Source organism: Tamandua tetradactyla, chromosome 2 (assembly GCF_023851605.1).
Source record: "Tamandua tetradactyla isolate mTamTet1 chromosome 2, mTamTet1.pri, whole genome shotgun sequence".
Lineage (NCBI taxonomy): Eukaryota > Metazoa > Chordata > Mammalia > Pilosa > Myrmecophagidae > Tamandua > Tamandua tetradactyla.
Window position 1 is genome coordinate 192400429 of NC_135328.1, and position 14837 is coordinate 192415265.

General features: G+C 39.2%; 1 protein-coding gene across 4 annotated transcripts in view; it reads left to right on the plus strand.

The window, feature by feature from the left end:
- PHC2 (polyhomeotic homolog 2) overlaps positions 1 to 14837 on the plus strand; it is a 146306-nt gene that overhangs the window by 54248 nt on the left and 77221 nt on the right. The window contains exons 2-3 of one of the 4 annotated variants that reach the window (XM_077150403.1): positions 1407 to 1556; positions 2658 to 2725. The exons of the other annotated variants lie outside the window; for them this stretch is intronic. The gene's annotated coding sequence lies outside the window, so the exon portion shown is untranslated. The remainder of the gene's footprint in view (positions 1 to 1406; positions 1557 to 2657; positions 2726 to 14837) is intronic. 4 annotated transcript variants of the gene reach the window in all.

Sequence of the window (14837 nt, forward strand, 5' to 3'; positions counted from 1 at the left end):
TACTTTGTCCTAGGTCACACTAATAGTGAATGGCAGAGGCAGATCCCACCCCAGACCTGGCTAACCTCAAAGTGCTGCACCACACTGCTTTGCTCCACTATTTATTCTGAATGTCTGTGGTAGGATTTTTCACATTTTTCCTTGTATTATATATATATATATATATATATATATGTTGTGAAAAATATGTATTATAAAATATATATACATATTGTGAAAGTCTTTGAAGGCAGAAATCATGTCCTTTACTTATACTCCAAGAAGCAGTAAGTGAGATGATTGAGGTAAGATGGTTGAATGGTTTGACCAAAGACTTCATGGTCAGTATCTGTGTCAGGAGTATCTGTGTCAGGAGCTGACTATAGCTAGTTGTACTCTTCTGGGAACACTGTCCTAGAGTGTGTTGCTTCTCATCTAGCTCTGAAAAATACCACATTGTTCCTGGAATCCACTGGAATACATATTTAGGAAACTAAAATGCCTCCAGCCCCTGATTCAGCAAGTATTCAAACACTGTGGGCCAACGCAGGCAGACCTGTACCACCAGCTTTTGAACAACCAGGAATTGTTCAGATGGAGAATGAGCAAAGGGCACAGCCTGCATCTTTCCCTGGGGCTTTCATTTTTTCACCTAGGTTTTGCGCTAAGAGTACTGTGGTGTTTAAGCCCAGATGTTTCTAAAAATATAGATAACTTGGAAAATAAAGAAAAACACAAGCAAGAAAATACAGATCTATAGTAATCATACCACCCAAAGCAGCCATTATTAGCATTTTGGCATATAATCTCCCAATTAGCCACACATTAAGTAACATATACTTAACAAAAATGTGATTATATTATGCATGTTTTATCTGTAGCATGCTTAGTCCCCTTCCATTTTTACTGGTTATTCCAAACCTAGTTAAAACCCCTTTAGAGGAAAAGTCCTTTATTTTCTGTTGCTGCAATTTGAAGGGGCAAAGGGAAGGTTCAGAGCCTATCTTGAAGTCATAATTACATTTATACTTAATGTCATTTAAAAATTTCCAAATCACTTTTACGTCCTAATGAGGAAAATGCTTAGTCTTGCTTACAGTGCAAAGGCAAGACCAGAGTCTATTTCTGCACTCCAGCCTCAGAATCTTTATACCACTATTTATTCTATCTTTCCATGATGCTTTAAAGTTTCAGGTTTCAAAAGAAGAGAGAAGAAAAGCAGTGCAATAATCAGTAGAGCTAGGGGATGTAATAGTATGACCAAATGGTGTATTGTTTTAAATTGCATATCTTTCTGAAATATTCTTTTTAAAATCATTGTTTACTCATTAATTTTTTAGTAGGTTTTACATGCATATGGAACAAACTTTAAAATACACAGTTGGGTATATGGTGAAAAATGTGCCTCCCCCCACTTTGTCTTCCAGTGGTCAAGTTCTTCAGCTACCTACTTAATTTCCTACTCTGGGAGCAACCACAGTTAGCAATTTCTTGTGTGTATTTATCTAAACCATTCTGAGGATGAAGAACAGGAGTTTGCAGAAGAAAGTACATCAATATTTTTCTCCATCATATCAGTATCCTTCTCCACTGTGGTCATACCTTTCTTCTAAAACTCAGAAGAGGTCATTGGAGTAACCAGGTCTCATAACCACCAACAAGATTCCAAAGGGAACCAGATTTCCTCCTTTCAAAGCCCACTGTGGAATGTATCCCAAGGCAGGTTCAAAGCTAAACCACTGAAACCTCCCCAAAGAAAGGAAGCAGAATCCTTGTGCTGCTAGATTTAACAGCATCAGGAAAACTACAGCCACACCTGGTCCACCTTTAGGGTCAGGAGACCCAAGGCCTCACGTAGGCTCTGCCACGGACTCACTGTGGGCAAGTTACTTAACCATTCTGCATTTTTTTCTTCTTTAATGCAATTTTATTGAGATATGTTCACACCCTATACAAACCATCTGAAGTATACAATCAGTGACTTATAGTATCATCACATAGTTATGCATAATCACCATGATCAATTTTAGAACATTTTCATTACTCCAGAAAAGAAAAAGAAAAAAGAAAACCCAATCTTTCCCTTACCCTTTATTCCCCACACCCCATTATTGACCCATATCATTGGGGTGGTACATTTGTTACTGTTGATGAAAGAGTATTGAGATATTACTGTTAACTGTAATCCATAGTTTTGCAATAGGTACATTTTTCTCATATACCCCTGTGTTATTAACTCCTTGTGAAAGTGTCATATATTTGTTCCAGTTCATGAAAGAACTTTTTATATTTGTACGGTTAATCACAGTTATTGCCCACCACAAGATCACTGTGCTATATATTCCCATGTTTTAACCTCCAACTTTCCATCTGGTGACATACATGACTCTAGACTTTCCCTTTCCACCACATTCACACACAATTCAGTACAGTTATTTTCACAATAACTGCTAACATCACCTCTATCCATTTCCAAACATTTAAATTGATCTAATTAACTATTCTGCACATATTAAGCAACTGCTCACCATTCTTTAACCTCATTCTATGCCCTGGTAGCCTACATTCTATATTTTATATCTATGAGTTTACATTTTATGATTAGCTCACATCAGTAAGATCATACAATATTTGTACTTTTATGTCTGACTTATTTCACTTAACATTATGTCCTGAAGATTCATCGATGTTGTCACGTGCTCCAGTACTTCATTCCTTCTTACTGCTGAATAATATTCCATCATATGTATGTACCACATTTTGTTTATCCATTCATCTGCTGACAGACACTTGGGTTGTTTCCGTCTTTTGGCAATTGTGAATAATGCTGCTTTGAACATCAGTATGCAAATGTCTGTTTGTGTCCCTACTTTCTGATCTGGGTATATCCCGAGTAGCAGGATTGCCAGGTCAAAAGCAACTTCTACTTAGCTTCCTGAGGAACTGCCAAACCATCCTCCAACATGGCTGTACCATTTTTACATTCCCACAGGTAGTGAATAAGTGTTCCTATTTCTCCACATCCTCTTCAACACTTGTAATTTCCTGTGTGTTTAATAGGAGCCATTCTAGTAGTATGAGATGATATCTTATTATGGTTTTGATTTGCTTTTCCCTAATAACTAGTCAAGCTGAGCATCTTTTCATGTGCTTTGAGCCTCAGTGTTTGATCAGATAGTCTCCAAAGTCCTATCCTTCTCTAACAGCGTAAGATTTTACTAGAAGAGGAACTCTTAGAACAGCATTTCTTGAACTGTAATGTGAGTATGAATCACCCAAAGATCTTGTTACAGTGCAGATTCTGATTCTGCAGGTCTGGCATGGGACCCAAGATTATGCATTTTCAGCATGTTCCCAGGTGATGTGATCCTGCTGATCTAAGGGCCACATATAGAATAATAAGGACATTGATGGCCTGACTACTGGCCTGTGTGGTTTGAAGCTGTACATAACCCAGAAAAACATGTTCTTAAATCTAATCCATTCCTGTGGCTGTAAACCATTGCTAAGTAATACCTTTTGATGAGGTTACTTCAGTTAAGATGTGACCCACCTTATTCAAGATGGGTTTTAATTCTATTACTGAAGTCCTTTATAAACAGAATGAATACAGAGTGAGAAAGAGAGAAAGCCATGGAATCGAGAAGCTAAAATTAACAAAACCCAGAAGAGAAGGGAGAGACCAGCAGATACAGCCACATGCTTTGCTATGGAGCAGAGGAACCAAGGATCACTGGCATATGGCAGAGGAGCCAAGTATCGCCAGCACCAGTCTTCAGGAAGAAAACATCATTTCAATGATGCCTTGATTTGGACATTTTCTTGGCTTCAAACTCTAAGCTAATAAATTCCCATTGTTTAAGCCAACCCATTTCATGAGATCTCTTTTAGCAGGTTAGGAAACTAAAACATGGGCCTGTGACCTCTTCCAGGGACTAAGAACCTGGGAGTTTGAGTCACTTTTACTTCAACGCTGAGCGACTTCCTCTGGTGAACCCTGGAATCTGGGTGCCTAAAATTCTTATCTGGCTTCTGGTGCCTGCTGGTGGTGGTGCTGGAAGCCCACACTCATTGAGCTCTATTGTGTGCCAGGTACTGTGCAAAATGCTACAAAAACATTCTCTCTTAATCCTCACAGCTACCCAATGAAGTAGGTACTGTGATTATTCCGATCTTACAGATGCTGAAATTAAGGTTTAGGGAAGTTAACATGCTCAAGATTACACAGCTAGTAAGAAGCAGAGTAGGCCCAGGTGTTTGATCCTGGACCCCTCATCTTACTAAATCAAAGAGTAAGAACCACATTCTCAGTTCTAGCCTTGGAAGTATACGCCGTAGGGATTGCTATATTGCAGGGTCTCTTCTTGTGTATATGTGGGAGGGCAACACTCCTGTCTGTCAACTCAGGGTGTCTCCTCCAAGGAAATACATCTCAGCTTGCAAATCTATCCCCTGACTCAAATTTTCTTGGTAACTCTTAAGGGATTCTGACTGCAGCTACATCAATCAGGGGGTAGGAAGGCTTCTTTCATGAAACTGAACCTTCTTTCAACGAGAGCGTTCCTCAGCTGTGAACAGCACTTAGAATGTGTCATAGGAAGGCCATGGGCCTTAACAGGCCACATCCATTTTCATTTACCTTCTGAAAGAAGATTGAGGAGAAAATTCAATTTTGCCTAATGCCTCCCCCAAATGGCTAATTTATATGCTAATTAGCAAGATAGGAATCGATGAAACCGCTAATCAATATGATATCCAAGGCACCAGTAATGAAATTCATTTTGAGATGCACTGCCAGTGGAAATGAAGCAATTATGCAGAATAAATGGGGCAGCTCAGGGAATAGGGACTCCATATTGCTCTTAACTGCATTTTCCCCCCTTTTACTCCTCCCCTCACTTTTTCCCCACCCCATTGAAATCAGCTGTCCATCCAGATCCTTTAAGACACCACACACCAATTCCTTCCTCTCCAAATACCTGACTTTTTTTTTTTTACTTTTTTTTTTGCATTATCCCTGTAGATTTGTGGACCACCAGGGGGAAGCAGAGCTAGGGAAAATGACTGAGAAGACTGCAGCGGTATAAATCCTGGAGGAGAGTTGGGCTAAATGGGATTTCTTAAGCCATATATTGAGTAGTGGATGCATACCTCAGTGGGTATGAGTTTTACAATTCTAGAGCATAGGTATAGTTACTATATTGCCCAGATTTCCAGAACTGTCCTAATTTAAAACATTTTGTCCCATCAGACCACATGTGAAATGTGTCCTCTGTCACTCCAGTATGAAGTAGGCCATGGTATCCCTATAATGGTTTAGCCCAACTGTAGAAAGTCTAGATTCAAGCTGGACATTTATTTCAGGATTTCAGGCCCTCCCTCCCTCCCTTCCTTCCTTTTTGGGAATAGGGGAGGGTATTGCAGTCAACTCTGGAGATTTAGGGGCACAGCATTATTCATTTCACACTTTTCAAATAAGATCATTGAAATTTGTCTCTTATGGGTGCTCATCAGTATCACCTGGGAGCTTTTTCCCATAAATTTTGTCATGGAAACTTGCAGTGAACATTCATATATATACTATCTAATTTCTATAATTAACATTTTACTATACTTATTTTATTAAATATCCACCCAACTATCCATCCCTCTAACCATTCGACATTTTTTTTTAATGAATTTCAAAGTAAATTGCAGACATCAGTATACTTCACTCCTGAACATTTCAGCATGCATATCATTAACTAGAATTCGATTCTGGTTTGTGATTCTTTTTTCCTTTAAGGCGAAAATTACACACAGTGAAATAAATCTGAAGAAAACCATTCTATGAGTTTTGACAGATGCATGATCCATATGATCCAAACCCTTATCAACATATAGAACAAATGTCATCACCCCAAAAGTTTCTTGTCCTCTTCCGTGTCACTCCCCACCCTTATCCCCCACTTGCAGAGGTAACACCCCTCTGATTTTTTCCACCATAGATTATTTTTTCTAGTCCTTGAACTTCATATAAATGGACTCATTCAGTATATACATTGTGTATGTGTTCTTTCACTCAGCATAGTATTTTTGAGATTCATCCATGATAGTGCTTTTATCAATAGTTTGTTCATTTTTATTGCTGAGTAGTATTCCATTGTGTGGCTGCACTGCATTTTTTGGCTATTATGAATAAAGCTACTATGAACTGTTTGTACAAGACTTTCATGGACATATGTTTTCATTTTGCTAGAGTAAATTCCTAGGAATGAAATTTCTGGATTGTAGGATAGGTCTATGTTTACGTTTATAAGAAAGTGCCCGATTGTTTTCCAAAATGGTTGTTATTCCTGAGAAGCTTTTCAAAAAACACTGCCTGCCTCCCCCCTCAGAAATTATTAATTAATTGGTTTGGAGTGGGTACCAGGCATATATATTTCTAATATGCTCATCTGGTGGTTTAAATGTAGCCAAGGTGAGAGTGACTGAAGTTTTAACAGTTGATTCCTGGTGAAAGATGTTTGAGTACTTTTGATAAATGCAAAGAGTTGATTATTTTATTTTTACTTTGGAAACTAGCTTTCTATTGTTGTTCCCTTTTTCCATTATTTTTACTGCTCTTAAGACTTGGGGGTGTCCTGGGATTGTTTGGACACCACAGGGCAGACTTTAGAACCAAAAGACCTGCTTTTTAATCCCAGCTTTGCTATTTTCTAACTGTGTGACTTTGAGTAAGTTATTCATCAGTTTCCTCTTCTGTAAAATGGAGTTATGCTATGTATTCCAAGGTTATGATGGTAAGAGTGCCTGACTCAAAGAATTTTCTGAAATTTACTTGGGTAGGACTTGAGTGGGAGTAGAGATGTTACCCAAAGCTGAGTGGGGTTCCTTAACTCTCACTTTCTGTACAAAAGCTGATTTACAATTCTTTTCTTTGGTTCCGTAATAAAAGGCTGTGAATGGTGAAGCTATGAATGTCAGAGATTGGAGAGCTGTCGCCACCTTCTTGTAATGATTGGAGTCTAATTACCTCATCATACCAGTACATAAAAGCTAAAAATCAATAGGATAGGGATTTTGAATTGTTTGTCCATTCCTGATAGTGAAGAGAAGAGTGAAGAGTTGTCTAGTTAACTGAGGTCATAGTTTATTTTTACTTTCATTGGCTCTGGATCACAGAGCATTGAGTAAAAAAAAAACCATAAAACACAACTACTGAACATCTGATCCCTATCATCTGAGGCCTGGTCCCTCCCCTTTAAAGGACAGACCTGGATACTGTCTTGACCCCACTTTATAAGGTACTGGTCCAGATCTGTCTGAAATGGTCCCTGTGCATTATAAAAAGTTGGTATGTGTGGCTGCAGACAATGCTTTTTATCAAATGCTCAGTCTTTTTTTTAGGGGGGTGGGGGGAGGAATAAACTTACTAAGGGGTCTTATGAGTGATGTGGCATCTCTCATTCAACCATTCTTTGAATGAGGATTTGCTACTTCACATCAAGAGGAATGCAGTTGCAAATAATGAGGTTTCCTATGTGAAATAGGCCGGCATGGGCAAATATGATGCTCTTAAATCAGGATAGCAATGCCAGGATTTTCCTCCTTTCTTAACAGAAAGGCTGTGGAAGATTATCCTTCATGTCCTCCATGGATACCAACTGAGAGTATAATGTTCTTTGCCTTCTTGGGAAAGTAGGTTTTTCAGAAGTTTATCTGGGTTACAGTTATCAATACAGAAGTCCAGAGTAAAATGATGGCTGATAATGAATCCCTTTTCAACTTTTTGGCCTCCCTGAGTGCCTGCCTGTGGAACCCACATGCTTTGTAAGAGGAGATAGAATGGAGGGGGTGGGGGAAGAGATCAGATGGCTTGCTATCTAAAGCATGTGCCTGGCTTCAATAGTCCCCTTTTGGGTTGGTTTTATTCTGTAATGTGTCCCCAGAGAGGACAGACTAAGCAGCCTGGGTTACCCTGCAATTTCTCCAAACTATTTGCATGAAATACTGCAGGCAAAAAGCCCAGCCCCTGATTGGCTGTTGCTAGGTAACAACATAATCATCAGGAAATTAGTCTGTCCTTTTTTTTTCCCAAACCGGAGTATGTATGTGATTGCAGCGTTGTGCAGGAAGAGAGAGGGAGTGGAACAAAGAGAGATAAATGGGATGGTCTTGAAGGCGGGGACACCACAGCCACAAACCTGCATCCCACGGTAGGACAATCGGCTTTGGGTTGGGCTCTTTACTCAATCAGACCAGTATTGGTATGTTTTCCTTTATAATAAGAAAGACGGAGCTAGGAGGGTTCTGCAGATGGCAAGAACAGAAGCTCTGGAAGCAACTTTCACATTTGAGGTGATTTTGGGAAGCAGGAGGTAGAGTTTAATATATGGGAATGACTCCAATAAGGGGAAATAAATGAAAGTGTCTGGAGAATGTGTTTAAGTAAATAAGAATCCATTAGTATGGCTGAAGAGTGCCTGTGGGGAAAAGAACGTGAGAGCATGCATGTGAATGAGGTGTCTATGATAGAGAAAAAAACAAGCATTCTTTAAAATGTGGAAGGAAGCCCCATCAACTGAAGTTTAGAACTGTGTCTGTTATAGCTCCACCAATGTTTAAGCATTTGGTCTTACTGTTATTATTCAGCCAGGTCATCTTCAGCCTACCCCTTTGCCTGGTTAGATTTGGCAGGCAAATGAAGAGGCATTTTGTGTGTGTACATGTGCTTGTGCATACGTGTGTGTGGGTGTGACTAAATCATCAAGTTCATTTTCAAGATTATGTTCTAGCATAAGAGTGTATGGCGCCCCAGCAAGTGCATGACCATACCTGGACATTTCAACTGGGTACTGAATATCCATAGAGACCCTGAGCACTTTTCTTTCCCTTCATGCTGGCTCCAAGTGGCTTCTCCACCTCTCACCTCCCTTACCTTGTCCTCTTTTGAGTTCCCTAGCTATGACCCTGTCCTTAGGCTAGATTCTCAGTTGCCATGCTGCCTTACTTCATTGGCTTGCTACAACTCCAGGCTAGCTAATTGCCTTTTGCCATTCATTGTCTGCCAGATTAATGACTCCTCCTGTGTCTGGTTGCCCATGGCCTCCTCTGAGATTCCTCTATGTACTCTCTTAGGCTTGTCTTTCCATTCTATTCCTTTGCTCAGCTCAGTGCCACATCTGAGTTTTTAGAAGTCACTTAACTTAAATGCTAAAATAAAAGCACTCCTGCTTTTTTTTTTTTTTTTTTTTTTCCTTTATCAAAGGAGGTAGTCCCAGGCAGAATACAGAGGGGAGAATTTAGTAAGAATGATAAAAGTATGCACAAGTATCAGGTAAAACACAATGTATGCCAATAGCCAAAACTCAGAACCCAACTATACAACCTCCTGCAATAATTTGCTGCTTCCAGTGGGTGAGCCTAACAAGACTTAGAGCTCCTACCCTAAAGGAAAAAGGCATCACTAACTGACAGCTCAAAGCCCTTTCTAAGTGCTTGTACTAAATAAAATAGACCTGGTCCTCTGCAAAGCCTCCATGCCCTAGTGTACAGCTCTTCTTCCTCTTCTGTCTCCAACATTGACTTTCACTCACTTGAGTTCTTTATCCTTCACCACAGTTTTCTCATATGTTAAAATAGCAATTTCCGTTCTACTCGTTTCCCCAGCATTCTCTAAGATAGTGATTCTCAAAGTGTAGTCCCTGTACTAAAAAAAGCAAGTCTGGGGGTGGGGCCCCAGGTGATTCAAATGCACACTAAAGTTTGAGAACCAGTGATGAAGAGAAGATTCACATTTTAAATAAGTTCCCAGGTAACTTCAACCACTCTGAAAACCTTTGCTCTAAGAATAGAATACAATAGAATACAATTGGGGACAATATGTAACAGGGATACTCTCCTACCACCTAGAATGCTTCTTCTCCATTTCCATAAGTCCTAATCAAACCCATCTTTAAAGACCCAATCCAAATGAAACTTCTAGCTAATTCAACAAAAGGTTATCACTTTACAGCTTATTACTCTTCAGAGGTCGGCAAACTAGGGTCAGTGAGCCAAAACCAGACCACCTGTGACCTATTTATATGTATAGCCCTCAAGCTAAGAACTGTTTGTACATTTTTTAATGGTTAAGGGTAAAGAATCAAAGACGGATATGTAATAAGAGACCATATGGGGGGCCTCAAAGCCTAAAATATTTACTACCTTGCCCATACAGAAAATTTGCCAACCTCTTTTCTTATTTTTTTAATCTTTTCTCTCAAGTTGTTAACTCCTAAAGAACAGAGTCAATATCTGAATCATTTTTATATTCTATTCACTATCATTTACTACTGAGCATATAATAATTGTTAAATAAATGTGGAAACGATATATGGAAGGATGGGTGGATGAATGGAGGGAAGTTGGGTGGGTGGGTGGGTAGGCTTGTCAAGTAATTGACCAGTGTCCTGGGATTACAAGAATCAACTTTTCTGCTTAACCACTTTGTGGTTACCCCATCCATAAAATAAGAGCAATGGTTTTCTTCACCTTAGGTAGATGGTGAAAATCAGAAAGTTTGTACTATAGAAGGTTACTGTTTTCATTAGTAACTAGAAAGAGAAAAACCACTTAGGAACTGCCCTGAAACTTGAAGAGCAAGATTAGCATTTAGTATGTTCACAAATGGAAGTTAAAAATAAGTAAAGAGCTTAAAAGTTTCCCTTGGCTTTCTGGTGCCTAGTAAAATATTATCATGGAATTATACATTACCAGTGTTGAAAAAGACAATGCTGCATGGATTTCACCTGCCATACGGTTGCCCAGCCTCTGCGTGAATACTCTCACTGATTAGAAACTCCACAAAGCAGTCTGATACACTTTTAACAGCTCTAGTTGTTAGGAACTATTTTTTCTGTTGAGTTGAAATCTATCTCCTTACAATTTTCACCAGTACTCCTAGTTCTGCCTACTTTAGCTATCCAAATTTGCTACCTGATTTTGATAAACATGAGAAAGGAAGTAGGGTAGATAGATGTTAGGGATTGAATCATGTCCTCCAACAAAAGGCATGTTCCGGTTCACACCCATTGTACTGTGGGTGTGAACCCATTTGTAAATAGGATCTTTGAAGATATTATTGGTTAAGCTGTGCCCAGACTGCATTAGGTTAGGCCTCAATCCGATATGGCTGAAATCCTTATAAGCAAAGGAAATTGGGCACAGGAAAAAAGCCAAGGGAAGATCAAGAAGCTGTAAGTCAATGGAATCCAGAAGAGAAAGGAAAAGAGGTGCCATGTGCGTTGCCATGTGACAGAACATCCAAGAAACTCTGCTGACCAAGCAATAGATGTTGATCTAAGGAGGAAGCAAATCTTTTAGCCTATGAAACTGAGCAAATAAATTCCTGATAAGCTAACCCATTGCATATTTGTTTTACCAGTCAGGAAACTAAAATAGTAGAGTTATACTTGACTGGAAAGAGTGTAGCGTTGGGGGAAATCTACCCCATTCAGTTAGTTTTTCCCTGCATGTAACAGAGAGTGAGGAGAAATACAAAGAGCTAAAAGCCAACAGGTATGCTAAGAGAGGAGAAACAAACCTATGGGTATAAAATGGAATAGAACAGAACTGTCCAAATACAGTAGGAAGCAAAACACTGATGGCCACGGTGGATCAGTGGATCGTTGGCTGGCCACAGATATACAGTATGTTTCTACTAGAGAGGAATGTTAATAGCAATTGCAGGCTATTATTTGGGACAAATGAGGGTTAAGGAGGCCCTGGAGCTGATCCTGGGGGACTGTATAGCTGTTTGTGATTCTAAAGCTGTGAAACAGCTGCCATAACAAGTTGCTAGGGTAGAAGCAGAGCAAAAGAAAGCTAATTAGGAATGACTGAGACCCCTAAATGATGGGCTGAGCCAAAGAAGTGAGGACCTTAAGGAGGAAACTGCACCAAAGAAGATTGGAGGAAGGAGTAGACAAAGAAGCCTCAAATTTGAAGATTTACGACTGTCTACAATGTAATATAGTCTTAATATTAATCTAAACATCCTAAGAACTGTTATATCAATCATGAAATGAAAAATAACCCTAAGAAGAATGTTTATTGATCACTTACTCTTTGGATTTCTATTATACCAGTGCAGCACAGAGCTTAGAGTTGGGGGGTGAAGGGGGGGATTTAATCTACTAATAGCAGTTGCTAACAGGCTTCTGGTTTCTCCCTTTTCCCCCTCCCTTCCTGACACTCATATGCACATAGATGCATGTGCATGAATGCCACCACCACCACCCCCCACACACACACACATATACATCCTGGCTTATGTCTAGTCTGGTTATCACTTCTTACTATTTCACTTGTAAGTGGGGTTTTTTTTTTCTTTTTTCTTTTCTTAGGAAAAATGCTGCTTGGATTTGAGAATGGGGCCTTTTAGACTCTTGGTAAACTTAAGTTCAAGCCAGGACTAAGAATATTTTTGAGTTAGCTTTTTTGGGGATAATTTTAAAGGATTAAAAGCTCAGATGTTTGAGAGTCTTTCCTTCTCCACTCTCAAGTCATTCCCACAAGGCTCATGGGACATAGCTCTAAATTCAGACTGTTCTGGTTGATAACATTTAATAGCTTTATGGTTTGGGGCAAGCTACTTGATTACTCAGAACCTGTTTTTTCATCTGTAATTCCTACAAAAAAAAATGTTAGGAGTCAGGCAAAGGAAAGTTGATAATTGTCGAACACCTGCTCTGTGTCACACACTGTGCTAGGTGTTTTGCTTGCATTTTCTCATAAAATCTGTATCTCTTAAAAATCTATATCATTAGAACTGTTTTACAGATGAGGAAACTGAGGCCTATGAGGTTTAATAACTAATCTAAAGTCTCACGGCTGGGTCAGAGGCAAGGCTTCAAAACAGTTTTCTCTGACCACAGATCTTCTTCTAAATCAAGCTGCCTCCCTGAGATTGTGCCTGGCACAGAGTTGGCTTTCGGGAAAAGTAGGTTTCCTTCATCCTATCTCTTCAAATCCCACTGTGGCCGTGTTTTTGCTTTGTTCCAAATAAGTGATTGAAAATTATTTTGAAATGCTGCTAATAGAATCAACTTTTGGGTAGAACATATACTAGATGTAAAAATACTTACGAAACAGGAAAGGCCTACAAATATTAGGCATTATTATTACTCTAAATGTGATTTCTGGACTACCAAGCAGGCCCTGGGAGAGTTATAGTTGAAAGCTTGCCTTGGACTGACCCTACTGTTGAGATAACTCTCATGAGACAGTATTTGACAGAAGGTAGTAGAAGCCAAGTTAAATTTGTAAAAACTGGCTGGCCCATGAGGCCTAGAGTGGAGTAAGTTCAAGTACGGACTTAGCAACCCTGATTTCGAATCCTATGCTTGCCTTTTTCTAGCTCTGTAGCTTCAGGTAGTTATTGGACCTCTTTGAATCACAATTTTCTTGTGGGAAAAATAAGGAATTAGTCTCAGTGGCATAGAGTTGTTGTGAGGAGTAAATGAGACCATACATATAAAGTTCCTGTTCCTGATCAAGCATTCAATAAATGGTAAGAATTATTATCATTTACCAGTACAGGGCCCCTGTCCATTGGCCTCCTAATAAAATATACAAGATCATTTACATACAAAATGAAAGTCTTCATGACAGAGACACCCCTTCTATCCAGGTGATCTGACACTTTTTTTTTATTAATTAAAAAAATTTAACAACAAACAAACAAAACAATAAGATATCATTCCATTCTACATATATAATCAGTAATTCTTAATATCATCACATAGTTGCATATTCATCATTTCTTAGAACATTTGCATCGATTTAGAAAAAAATAAAAAGACAACAGAAAAAGAAATAAAACAATAATAGAGAAAAAAAAGTTATACATACCATACCCCTTACCCCTTGCTTTCATTTACCACTAGCATTTGATCTGACACTTTTTAACATGTCAAAGTATATAAAGTCCCATTCCCTTAATCCACTCAAAGAGGATATAAAGGAAAAGCCAAAGGGAGGAAGGCTACTCTCGAAAAATAAACTCTAATCAGGAGGTAGCAGGAAAACAGACCACCCCAATATAGTCCCTGTTTCTCCAAGACACTGTAGATGCTAGTGTTCATAAAAGTCAGTAAACTCCTTAGCCCCAAGTACTATTAAGAACTAAGTGATACCTATAGGGCCACCAGTGGACCTGAGGTATAACCCAGTTTGGACGGGTAGAGCAAGAGGAATAAGATAAAAGAAAGCTGATGAAGAATTTATTAATAAATTTCCATGCCCTTAGACAATTATTCTGAAAGCTGGTAATCAGCTAACTCCTGTCATCGTTTAATATGCTTGTCAAGAAGTAGCAGTGGCAGAAAGCTGCCTATCCATCATTTTAACCAACAACAATTCAAGGCTGAGATGTAGTGGCTGCAAATGGCGAGCTCTGGAAATAGTTATGTGTAGATGTGTGATTTCTGGAGAGTCTTAGTATAGAGAGATTTTTATAGTGGTCCTGTTCTAGTCTGCTAGCTGGCAGAATGCAATATACCAGAAATGGAATGGCTTTTAAAAAGGGGAATTTAATAGGTTGCTAGTATACAGTTCTAAGGCTGCGAAAATCTCCCAGTTAAAGTAAGTCTATAGAAATGTCCAATCTAAGGTATCTAGGGAAAGATACCTTGGTACAAGAAGGTCGATGAAGTTCAGGGTTTCTCTCTCAAGTGAGAAGGCACATGATGAACACAGTCAGGGCTTCTCTCTCACCTGGAAGGGCGCATGGTGAACACGGCATCATCTGCTAGCTTTCTCTCCTGGCTTCCAGTTTCTTGAGGCTCCCCGGGAGTTGTTTTCCTTCTTCATCTCCAGAGGTCGCTGGCTCATGG